This window comes from Dermochelys coriacea, chromosome 1 (genome assembly GCF_009764565.3).
Source record: "Dermochelys coriacea isolate rDerCor1 chromosome 1, rDerCor1.pri.v4, whole genome shotgun sequence".
NCBI classification, from domain to species: Eukaryota; Metazoa; Chordata; order Testudines; family Dermochelyidae; genus Dermochelys; species Dermochelys coriacea.
The window spans coordinates 352592509-352603528 of NC_050068.2; the positions used below are offsets into that span (position 1 = coordinate 352592509).

The 11020-nt window shown below is 62.1% G+C and overlaps 1 protein-coding gene across 1 annotated transcript in view; it reads right to left on the reverse strand.

Annotated features, from left to right (window-relative positions):
- The window catches only part of PRRT4 (proline rich transmembrane protein 4), a 30896-nt gene extending 21186 nt beyond the window's left edge, over nucleotides 1-9710 (reverse strand). Inside the window, exon 1 of the mRNA XM_038411352.2 lies at nucleotides 9595-9710. The gene's annotated coding sequence lies outside the window, so the exon portion shown is untranslated. The remainder of the gene's footprint in view (nucleotides 1-9594) is intronic.
- Nucleotides 9711-11020: the final 1310 nt, after the last annotated feature.

Below are 11020 nucleotides of genomic sequence, written 5' to 3' on the forward strand. Positions count from 1 at the left end.
GCAGGTCTCCAGAGGGGGGAGCTGGGATGAAGAACCCCCTGAGCTTGTTGCACTGCAGCAGCTCTGAGCAACTCTGGACATGCCCTGATTTCCAGGGCACCTGCCAGTCTCCCAGGTTCAAGCCTTAAATTCCAAGGTTGACTTTAATGAATCTCTGCCTTGCCAGCCCCCCATGCCCAGAAACCAGGGGCAATGCTGAGTCTCCCCTTTGCCCCAGACCCTGAAATGCTGGGACTGGGGTCCCACGTTCCAGCTTATCTCCCAGACTGGGAGCCAAGAGTCTCACAAATGCCCTGACTCAGGGAACTGGGGTTTATGGGAGACCAAACATTGCGAGGCTCTCCACGAACAGCAGAAGCTGGGGGCGCGGAGCCCAACGCCAGTGTGGGAGAGACCCTGGTGCAGCTGAGTCAGGCTCCAACGGCCCCCTGGCCTGGGGGCCCCCTGGCCTGCAAGCCGCGTGCTGGGGCGTTCAGCATTCACTGGGTTTCTGGGGGATGGGGAAGCTTGTGTGTCCTCCAGCCATCCTGGGAGAACAGTCCTGGGTGGGACAGTCCTGCTCACGATGGGTTGGTCCAGAGGAACAAGGCAGCTCGAACACAGCAGGGCCCCCCACCCTGGCCTCTCCAACTAGGCCAGCCCCAGGACTCCCCGTGCCCAGCGGCTGTGATGGTGGGCAACAGGTGGGCCCGGAGGCTCTGTGCTCTCATTCACTCCCCCTGCGCTCCACCATTGTTTATCACGGGATAGTGCAGAATCACAGGGAAATAAACGCAAACCAAGATGCTGTTCTTGGCACAGAGGAAGCTGTGTCTCCAGCCAAGCTATGGGTGTGGGGTGGGGTGGCTGCCAGCACCAGCCAGGGTCTGTACCCCTCTGTGGCAGCCCCCACACTGAGGGAAGCCAAAGGAACCAGAGCTAGCTAGAGTTACCACCTTTGAAATGCAAATAAACCAGCATCCCCGCCCAGGTGAGCCCACCACAACCCCAACCACAAGGCAACTCTTCAGGCCTCCCACCCTTCAACAGCCACTTCTAGAGTCTCGGGAGAGAGAACACACGGAGATACACAGATACGATCGATAACGCCATTCTCTTACCTCGGTTGCTTCTCCAAGCAGCTTTGTTTGTGTCTGTCTGCACGGAGAGTCTCTTTTCCCAACCTGCACTGACTCCGTGTTTTAACTAGAGACGTGAATACGTACAAATTTCCAAAATGCTCCCAAAGAAAATCCACGGAGTCTAGTTCCTGAATTCGTATCTGCCGTTTGATTTTGCCCTTTCCAGCCAGTTCTTACTTTTAACGGCAACATCACATCATCTTTCGCCGTTCGCAGAAACTTTCACCGTTCGCGGCCCCAATGTATTGTGAGCGTAACGCAAATCTTTAGATCCACAGAAAAAAATCTGGCAGATAAATTTTTTTTTCAGGCAACTGGCAAATCCATAAAAAAAAAACCGGCCAGACCGGGCAAATACCGGCCAGGTGGTAATCCTAGAGCCAGCGTGGCTCAAGGGCAAGGCAGAACAATGAAGTGCATTGGTGGGGTGCAGGGGCTGCAGGTGGGGTGTGAGGGGCACTGGCAGAGCTGGGTGGGGAGCCCTGGGCTGCGATAGCTGTGGGGGGTGGGGGTGTTGATGGGGATTGGAGGTAGCGGAGCGCTGTGGGGAGGGACAGGAATAGCAGGGAAGCTGCAAGTCCGGATCCAAGTGTGTTGACAAGTTTGTCACAAGGCCTAGAACAGCAACTGCCCCTCAGGGCGCCCCGAACTCACTCTTGATGCAGGGGGATGTGACAGGTCACCTCAGCAAACAGAGAAGGGTCGAGAGCAAACCCGCCCAGCACGATCTCTGCACCTCTGAGCAGAGCTGGCTCACGCTGTGTGTGTGTAAGGGGGTTTCTTAGCTCCTGCTGCCTGTTGGTCTATTACCGCCTTAGCCAGTGCTAGGGCGTCTCTGTTCTGTTCTAGCTGGTTGTAATGCCTCCGCTTGGCCTGACAGTCCGTGCTGAAGTTCAGCAAACTGGGCCCGTAGTTCTTCAATTCCAGCCATGGTAGGATTCTGGACCAGGACAGTGCTACCAGAACGCAACGAGTAAACCAATGGGGCGGACCCTGTGGATAGGATCCTGTTTGTGATGCCAATTATGTAAGCGGGGGACTAGTCCTGCTATTGTGGGGAACTTTCCTGGCTTCTGCAGGACCCCGGTGAAGTGGGCTAGTGAAAGGATCTGAGTCCTCGCTCCCACTTCCTTTACCCAGTGGCCTCCCTGTCCCTGAGGACTCCCCTTCCCCTCTCCTGTCTGGCCCAGGATTCCTGGGGGGCTCGACCCCCAACCCTGCTGTGGTCACCTAGGACAGGGGCTAGGGTATCCCCACTACGGGGGGCTCTCTCTGCGCTGGGCACTTCTCTGATCCACTGACCATTACATACAAGTTAAAGCAAATGCAAGTTATTTAATCAACAATTAATTTTAAAAAGAATAAGGAAAAATGGGAAAGATTAAAGGAAACACATCACCCCGCTCTGTGGCAGGGAACATCACAACCAGTGTCTCTGGAACGACCGGGCAGTTCACAGTCTGTTCCCTGTAGGTCCCAGGCCGCCTTCTCCGGCCCTGGCTGTGCTGCAGGGATGCTGCAGATTGGACACTTGCTCCGGTGGTGGCCACATGCTCTCAGGCTCTAAGGGGTAGGACCCTTCTTCCCAGCGTGGCCCCCGCCCTGTCGGGGTTATGATCCAAGCCTGGCCTGCAGAGCCTCTTGGCTGAAGCGTCTCCCTGTGCTGGGCCCACTGCCCAGGGTCCACCTCGCTCCCCCAGCTGCTCACTGCACCCAGCTCCGGACTGCTCCAGCCCCAGCCCCAGCCCAGCCCCAGCCCCACTCTGCCTCAGCACGGCTGCTGCTCTACCTCCAGCTCCCTGGGCTGCATCTCTGGCCCCTCTGGCTCTGGTTGCTGCAGCTCAGCTCCCAGGGCAAGTCGGCTCTCTGGATCTGGCACAGCTCTGCTCCCCCCTAGCTCAGCTCGGGCCCCTGCTTTCTCCTTAGCTTGGCCCCACTCTGTCTGACCCAGGCAATTCCAGCTCACACAGCAGATGGGACCTCCCTGGCCTCCTGACTCCCTGATTAGCCTGCTCGCCCTGTGTCATGGAGTCCCCGGGCGATGCTCTGGAGCTGCTCCCTACCAAGCCAGGCAGGACTCTGGGGAAGTCTCCTCTCTGGGAGCAGCCTGTCTGCAGGACCCACAGCTCCCCCGGCTTCCCCCTTCCTGGGTCTGATCTCGGAGCATTCAGCATCCTCTGCCCCAACGTGTGCCTCCCACAGCGAGTCTGCCCAGGCGGGGTCCTGGGGAAACCAGAGGGTCCTGCCCCCCAACTCCACAGTCAGACGTGACTCTCAGCCAGCCAGGAAAACAGAGGTTTATTAGATGACAGGAACACAGTCTAGGACAGAGCTTGTAGGTGCAGAGAACAGGACCCCTCAGCTGGGTCCATTTTGGGGGGCAGTGAGCCAGACAACCACGTCTGCACTTCACTCCTCGTCCCCAACCAGCCCAAACTGAAACTCTCTCCAGTCCCTCCTCCTCTGGGCTTTGTCCCTTTCCCGGGCCAGGAGGTCACAGGATTCCTTTGTTCTCCAGCCCTTTAGCTCTCACCTTGCAGGGGGGAAGGGCCCAGGCCATCAGGTGCCAGGAAACAGGGTGTTGGCCATTCTCTGTGTCCAGACCCCTGCACACACCTGCCCTCTAGGGCTCTGCAACGATCATACACTCTTATCCCACCACCTAGAGACTTAAGAACTGAATAGGGGAAACTGAGGCACCCCCACAATATTCAGAGAAAACATTAAAAACAGTCCCACTTCATCACACCCTGTCATTCAGGCTGACCTGGAGCATTGGCCTCTCCCCATTGTTCCTGGGAACAATCAGTCTCAGGGTCCTGATTTCCCATAGACCCTTCCCCTTTTAGTACTGGGAGCTAGCCAACCAAAACATCCCCACTGAATGTTAGTAAGGGGGCAACAGTCACCTTACATGTGCATGTGTGTGTGTGAGCACACAGTGGGTGTGTCTGCATGTGTGTGCATGTGTTTCAGAGTAGCAGCCGTTTTAGTCTGTATTCGCCAAAAGAAAAGGAGTACTTGTGGCACCTTAGAGACTAACAAATTTATTTGAGCATAAGCTTTCGTGAGCTACAGCTCACTTCATCGGATGCATGGTGGGTGTGTCTGCGTGTGTGTGCATGCATGTGGTGGGTGTGTCTGTGGGTGCGTGCACGCGGTGGGCATGTCTGTGTGGGTGTGCACATGATGGGTATGTTTGTGTGGGTGTGCATGCATGTGGTGGGCGTGTCCACATGGTGGGTGTGTCTGTGTGGGTGAGTGCATGCAGTGGACGTGTCTGCGTGGGTACATGGTGTATGCACACGCGTGTCTGCCTTACACTCACCCAGCCCTCTTAGCCTCCTGCTTGCAATGGACGCCCTCCCCCTGCACCCGCCCTCCACTGGTGGGTCTCACTGGAGCTCCATGGAGCCGAGCCTCCGGCCTTGCCTGGAGCCGACTGCCCAGGGTGGAACCCAGCCCTGCCCCTCTGGGCTCCTCCAGCCCGGCATCCTCTGCAGAGAGCGAATGGGGTGGTGGCAAGCGAGGTTGACCTTGCGAGGGGCCCCCAGCACTCAGAGGGGGGCTGCAGCCCAGCAGTCCTGGGGTCTCCACGTTCTGGTGTCTGTGTTGCCCAGTGCGTGGTGAGCCAGGTGCACCAGACCCCTTGGGGCTGCTGTCTGTCCCCCAAAACCGACCTCCCCGCCAACACAGCCGGTGCCTCCCTCAGCCCCAGCCGTGCTCGAGCCGGCGCCCAAGGAACCCCGCAGCTGGGGGGCGCAGAGGAAGAGAAATCAGCAACAGCCACCCACGGGGACCTCCCCCCATGGCCCTGCCCAGCCGAGCCAGGCTCTGCCCGAACACAGTGGCAGCGAGACGGAGACTGGTGCCAGGGGTTCAACCCTCAACGCAATGTGCGACCCCATCCGGGGGGGCGGGGGCAGACCTGCCCCAGACAGAGCCACGAAGCGCCCGTTTGCCTGGCTCTTCCAAGTCTAGGGCCCGCCAGGCTGGGGGTCAGCAGGTGCCTCTACCCCACGGGGGGATATGTTCGCTCCTGGCACCGCACCCAGGCTGCCGCTCTCCTCTCCGACGGGATCAGCACGCAGGGGTGCGGCCCCAATCTTTGTGACAGGTCCTGTCTCAGCAGCGTCCCATCAGGAGCAGTCAGACGGCAGCTGCCTCCCGGCGCCTTGGCGAGGACAGATGGGACATGACAGGGCCCAGCGCAGCCCATCCCCTCTATGGGCAGCGACTCGGGGTGCAGCGCAGTGGGGACGGTCAGCCTGCCATCCCGGCCGGCCGCCGGGACCCACCGGGCACACAACACGCTGGGACACTAGGCTGGGCTGCAACCCATCTGGGGGGGCATGGGCACTGACGCAGCCCTGCGAGACGCTGCCCCGCAGTCAGGGTAGGGTCGAAGAATGATGGCAGCCCACGGGCAGGAAACGGAGTCCTGACAGTGAACAGTGCGGGACAAGACCCAGCCCCCCAGTGCTCCACAGACCCCCTCATACCCCACCAATTCCCCCCAAATGCCAGCCATTCCCTGTGCCCCTCAGGACCCCCCCCCCCAAACCTCAGCTCCCCTGTACTGCACAGACTCCTCCCAAGCCCCAGCTCCTCTCTGCTGCCCTATGGGACTTCCCCCATCCCTGTCCCTCCTTGTGCTACAGCCAGTGAGTGGCATCAAATGAGCAGAGGGGCAGGAAGACTGGCCTGGCAGCCATGCCCGCACGCCAGTCCTGCCAGCACTGGCCGTGGCCTTGTCCACATCTCTGTGGCTGGCACTGTCTTTCGGGGCCTTGTGCAGTACTGCCAGCCCAGCCGGGTCAGGTCCAGCTCTGCCTTGCGACACGTGAGCAGCCCACTCGGTTCTGGCACCTGGCACCCTGTCAGCCCAGGACTTGCCGCGGTGAACTGCCCAGCTCCCCAGCTGCGGCAGGGCATCGTGGGGAGAGGATGCTGCGGACACAGTGGGGAGCAGAGGGAATGCTTGGTTGGGGCGTGGTAGGTCAGAGGTAGGGGGCAGAGTCTGCCTGCTGCAGCCAAATCCCCCAAGGCCCGATTGATGGTCCCCTCTGACACGCTGCTGGTTACACGGCGTGCTCGATGCACCATTGTGCGCAAGCAGAGTGTGTGACAGACGTGCAACAGGCGTGCATGCTGGTGACCCCTTGGGGGGGGGGCAAGGTCTCAGAGGGCCAGGAACAAAGCACGCTGTGCTGTGGGGACCCCAGGCTCCCTGTGAGCTCAACTGGAGTGGCTGGTCCTTCCAGGGCAGTGCCTGGGCCTGATTCCGCGGCTCGGCCCTGGGAACCAGCCGAGTTCAGGGGGTGCCACTGTGTGACATGCAGGGGAGATGCCTCACGGAGGCTGCAGGACACAGACAGACCCTCTGGCTCCCTCAGGCCCCCAGCTCCCAGCCTAGCCCACCCCGGGCCGCCTGCTGCCCCCGCGCCCTGGCCTGGTGACTCCATGCCGAGGATGGGGGAGTCACTGCCAGTAGGGCCGCGAGAAGCCGCGTCTGATGCTCTGGTGAGAACCCCAGGGGCTGCTGGGAAACCAGGTGAGGACAGGGGCCCAAAGGGAGAAGCAGGAGCCAGCAGGGAGCCGGGGGGGCACACCTGGAGATATGCACACAGGTGCCCCTCACACCCGCCTTTGGCCCCGTCTCTGTGTTGGGCTGGAGATCGGGGCAGATGTGCAAGACCTCAGGGCCACACCCCTGGGCCACGGCCCATTGGCATCGACTGCAACAGCGGGGCCCCGAGCCACAGGATGCTCCACCCGCGTCCACACCCCAACCAGTGGAGCAGGAAATCCGAGCCCAGCGGTGCTCGGGGAGCAGCCCCTAAAGCTTCAACAGACCAGCCTCCGGGTGCAAGAAATCAGACACATCCCTGCCTGCAGCCGTCCCCACTGCAACCCTGCACAACCAGACAGCAGCAGCAGCCCAAACCAGGGGGGAACTGGGACACAGAGCCCCCCCCATGCCTGAGCCCAGAGAGCGGGACGCACAGCCACTGGGACACAGCAGAGCCAGGGACGGGACCCAGACACCAGGGAGTGGCGGGGGACAGGACAGCGACAGCAAATGGACCCGGCACCCAGGGGCTCACACGCCAAGGGCAGCGTGGAGGGGGCTGGCCCCACCCGCCTGAGCCGCAAGGGACCATCACTCGCTCGCTCACGGTGGCACAGCTGGTCCATGGTCGTGACAGCGACGCCCCGGCAGGAAGCCACCAAAGAGCCATGCAGGCTCCCCCCAGTGCGCAGGGCAGCGCCACTGATACCCCCTCCGGCCCAGCCCGCGGCCCCTCCTGCCTGGCGCCGGGCCCCCAGCTTCTCCCTGCCCCAGTGTCAGGGCCCAGCAGCACCTGGGGAAGAGCCAGGAGCCCCTGCGAGCCCCTGCGTGTCCCCGGGCACCGAACCACCATGACGGGGGGGGGCATTTACACACACCCTGTGCCTGACACCATGCCGTGCTGCGCACCTGCACGTGCTGGCACACAAGCACTCTCCCCGTGTGCACACCTCCGTCACACCTACCCCATAACACACACGCACACACCCCGTAAACCACACACACAGTGCACTCCCTGTAACACACACCCCACAACATAACACCCCCTCAGTCACACCTACCCCATAACACACACACACACTGTAAACCCCCCACACAGCGCACCCCCGTGACACACACACCACAGCATAGCACCCCAGTCACACCCAGCACATAACACACACACACCGTAAACCCCACACACAGTGCATCCCCCGTAACCCACACACCACAACGTAACACCCCTGTCACACCCACCCCATAACACACACACACACCATAAACCCCACACACAGCGCATTCCCTGTAACCCACACCCCACAACATAACACCCCCTCAATCACACCTACCCCATAACACACACACACACCGTACACCCCACACACAGCGCATCCCCTGTAACCCACACACCACAACGTAACACCCCTGTCACACCCACCCCATAACACACACACACACTGTAAACCCCACACACAGCACATCCCCTGTAACCCACACACAACGTAACACCCCTGTCACACCCACCCCATAACACACACATACCGTAAACCCCACACACAGCGCATCCCCTGTAACCCACACACCACAGCTCAACACCCACAGTCACACCCGCCCCATAACACACACTGTAAACCCCTCACACAATGCACCCCCGTGACACACACACCACAGCATAACACCCCCAGTCACACCTGCCCCATAACATACACACAGAGCACACCCCCCATAACACACACACAGCATAACACCCCCAGTCACAAAGCAGTAGTGACACCACACAGCATCACACCCACACCATGTCACACCTCCCCACACACAGTATCCCACACATACACAGAGAGCATCATGTTACCCCTCCCACACACAATGTCACTCTCCCACACACACAGGGTCACACACTTTCCCAAGGTGTGTGGACAGTGGTGCCTGGCCAGCCCTATTCCCTGCTCCCCTCCCCTGCGTTACTCAAGGGGGACCCCAGGGCTGGAGCTAACACGGACCCCGCTCAGCTCAGCACTGCCACTGGTGAGGTCCAAAACCACGGGCCGTGGGAGACGATCCCGAGCTCCTCGAACTGGCCAGCTGGGAGCGCGCGGAGCACCCAGACCCACATCCCTCGGCAAAGGGACAGGCCGGAGGACACTTGCCCCAAGGGCAGCCCTGGCCCCCACCCCAGGATGGAGGATGGGGGTCAGGTCAGAGCTCTGAGTCCATCCAAGGCTCCAGGCTGGCTCTGTGCTGAAGGTCCCCTCGGCTCCCCACAGTCCTGAGGTGCCCAGCTGTGTGTGTGTGTGAGCGTCTGTGATTCTCTGTGTGTGACTATGCCTCTGTGCGTGTGTGTGCGTGTGTGTGTGGTTGTGGCTCTGAGCATCTCTCTGTGACTCTGACTCTGTGTGTGTGCATCTGTGACTGTGTCTCTGTGTGTGTGTGACTGACCGTGTGTGTTAGTGGCTGTGAGCGTGTCTGTGTGACACTGAGCGTATGTGTGTGTGTGTGTGTGTGGCTATGTGTTGGTTTTCTCACCCTCTCCTCTCTCCCCCCTCGGCTGCTGACCCTCAAGCCTCTCTTAGTCTTACATGCACATACCGGCTCATTGAGACGTTTGCTCGTGCACACACCGCTCCACTCACACACACACACTTGTGCACACACACGCACACTCGCGTGCACATTCACCCTCACACACGCCCCCCCCTTTGCAATGACTGTCTTGAACGTGCAGGAAATACCAAGAACGGGCTGTGGGTGCACCCGAGCCCCCGCCGCCCACCTGTCCTGCCCTGCCCCGGCCACCCCCATTCCACATCGCCCCGAGCCGAGCCCCGGCCGCCCCGGTCCCGGCCCCTACCCCTGCGATGCCGGGGAGGAATCGCCCTCTCGTCCTTGGGGGTCACTCGATCGCCCCCCCCCGCGCGCGCTCACCGTGTGCCGGGGCCCCGGGAGGGACCCGCCGCCCGCAGCAACCCCGGCCTGCAACCGGCGCGGAGCAGCCCAACCTCCGCCTCCCGCGCCGCCGCCGCTCGGTCCCCGCCGGTGCCTGCGACTGGCTGCCGAGCGCCCCGGCCCCGCTCCCCGCCTCGGCTCAGCCCGCGCCCCGCCCCGCGCCCCACCCCCGGCACACCCCCCCGCACACCCAGCCCTGTGCACACTCCGACACTGGGCACCCCCCCGCGCAGCCCTGTGCACACCCAGCCCTGTGCACACACACACAGCACACACCCCAACACCGGCACACCCCCAGCCCTGTGCACACTCCGACACTGGGCACCCCCCCGCGCAGCCCTGTGCACACCCAGCCCTGTGCACACACACACAGCACACACCCCAACACCGGCACACCCCCAGCCCTGTGCACACTCCGACACTGGGCCCCCCCCCGCGCAGCCCTGTGCACACCCAGCCCTGTGCACACACACACAGCACACACCCCAACACCGGCACACCCCCAGCCCTGTGCACACTCCGACACTGGGCACCCCCCCGCGCAGCCCTGTGCACACCCAGCCCTGTGCACACACACAGCACACACCCCAACACCGGCACACCCCCAGCCCTGTGCACACACCGACACTGGGCACCCGCCCCGCGCAGCCCTGTGCACACCCAGCCCTGTGCACATACACAGCACACACCCCAACACCGGCACACCCCCAGCCCTGTGCACACTCCGACACTGGGCACCCGCCCCGCGCAGCCCTGTGCACACCCAGCCCTGTGCACACACACACAGCACACACCCCAACACCGGCACACCCCCAGCCCTGTGCACACTCCGACACTGGGCACCCCCCCCGCGCAGCCCTGTGCACACCCAGCCCTGTGCACACACACACAGCACACACCCCAACACCGGCACACCCCCAGCCCTGTGCACACTCCGACACTGGGCACCCCCCCGCGCAGCCCTGTGCACACCCAGCCCTGTGCACACACACACAGCACACACCCCAACACCGGCACACCCCCAGCCCTGTGCACACTCCGACACTGGGCACCCCCCCGCGCAGCCCTGTGCACACCCAGCCCTCTGCACACACACAGCACACACCCCAACACCGGCACACCCCCAGCCCTGTGCACACTCCGACACTGGGCACCCCCCCGCGCAGCCCTGTGCACACCCAGCCCTGTGCACACACACACAGCACACACCCCAACACCGGCACACCCCCAGCCCTGTGCACACTCCGACACTGGGCACCCCCCCGCGCAGCCCTGTGCACACCCAGCCCTGTGCACACTCACAGCACACACCCCAACACTGGCACACCCCCAGCCCTCTGCACACTCCGACACTGGGCACCCCCCCGCGCAGCCCTGTGCACACCCAGCCCTGTGCACACACACA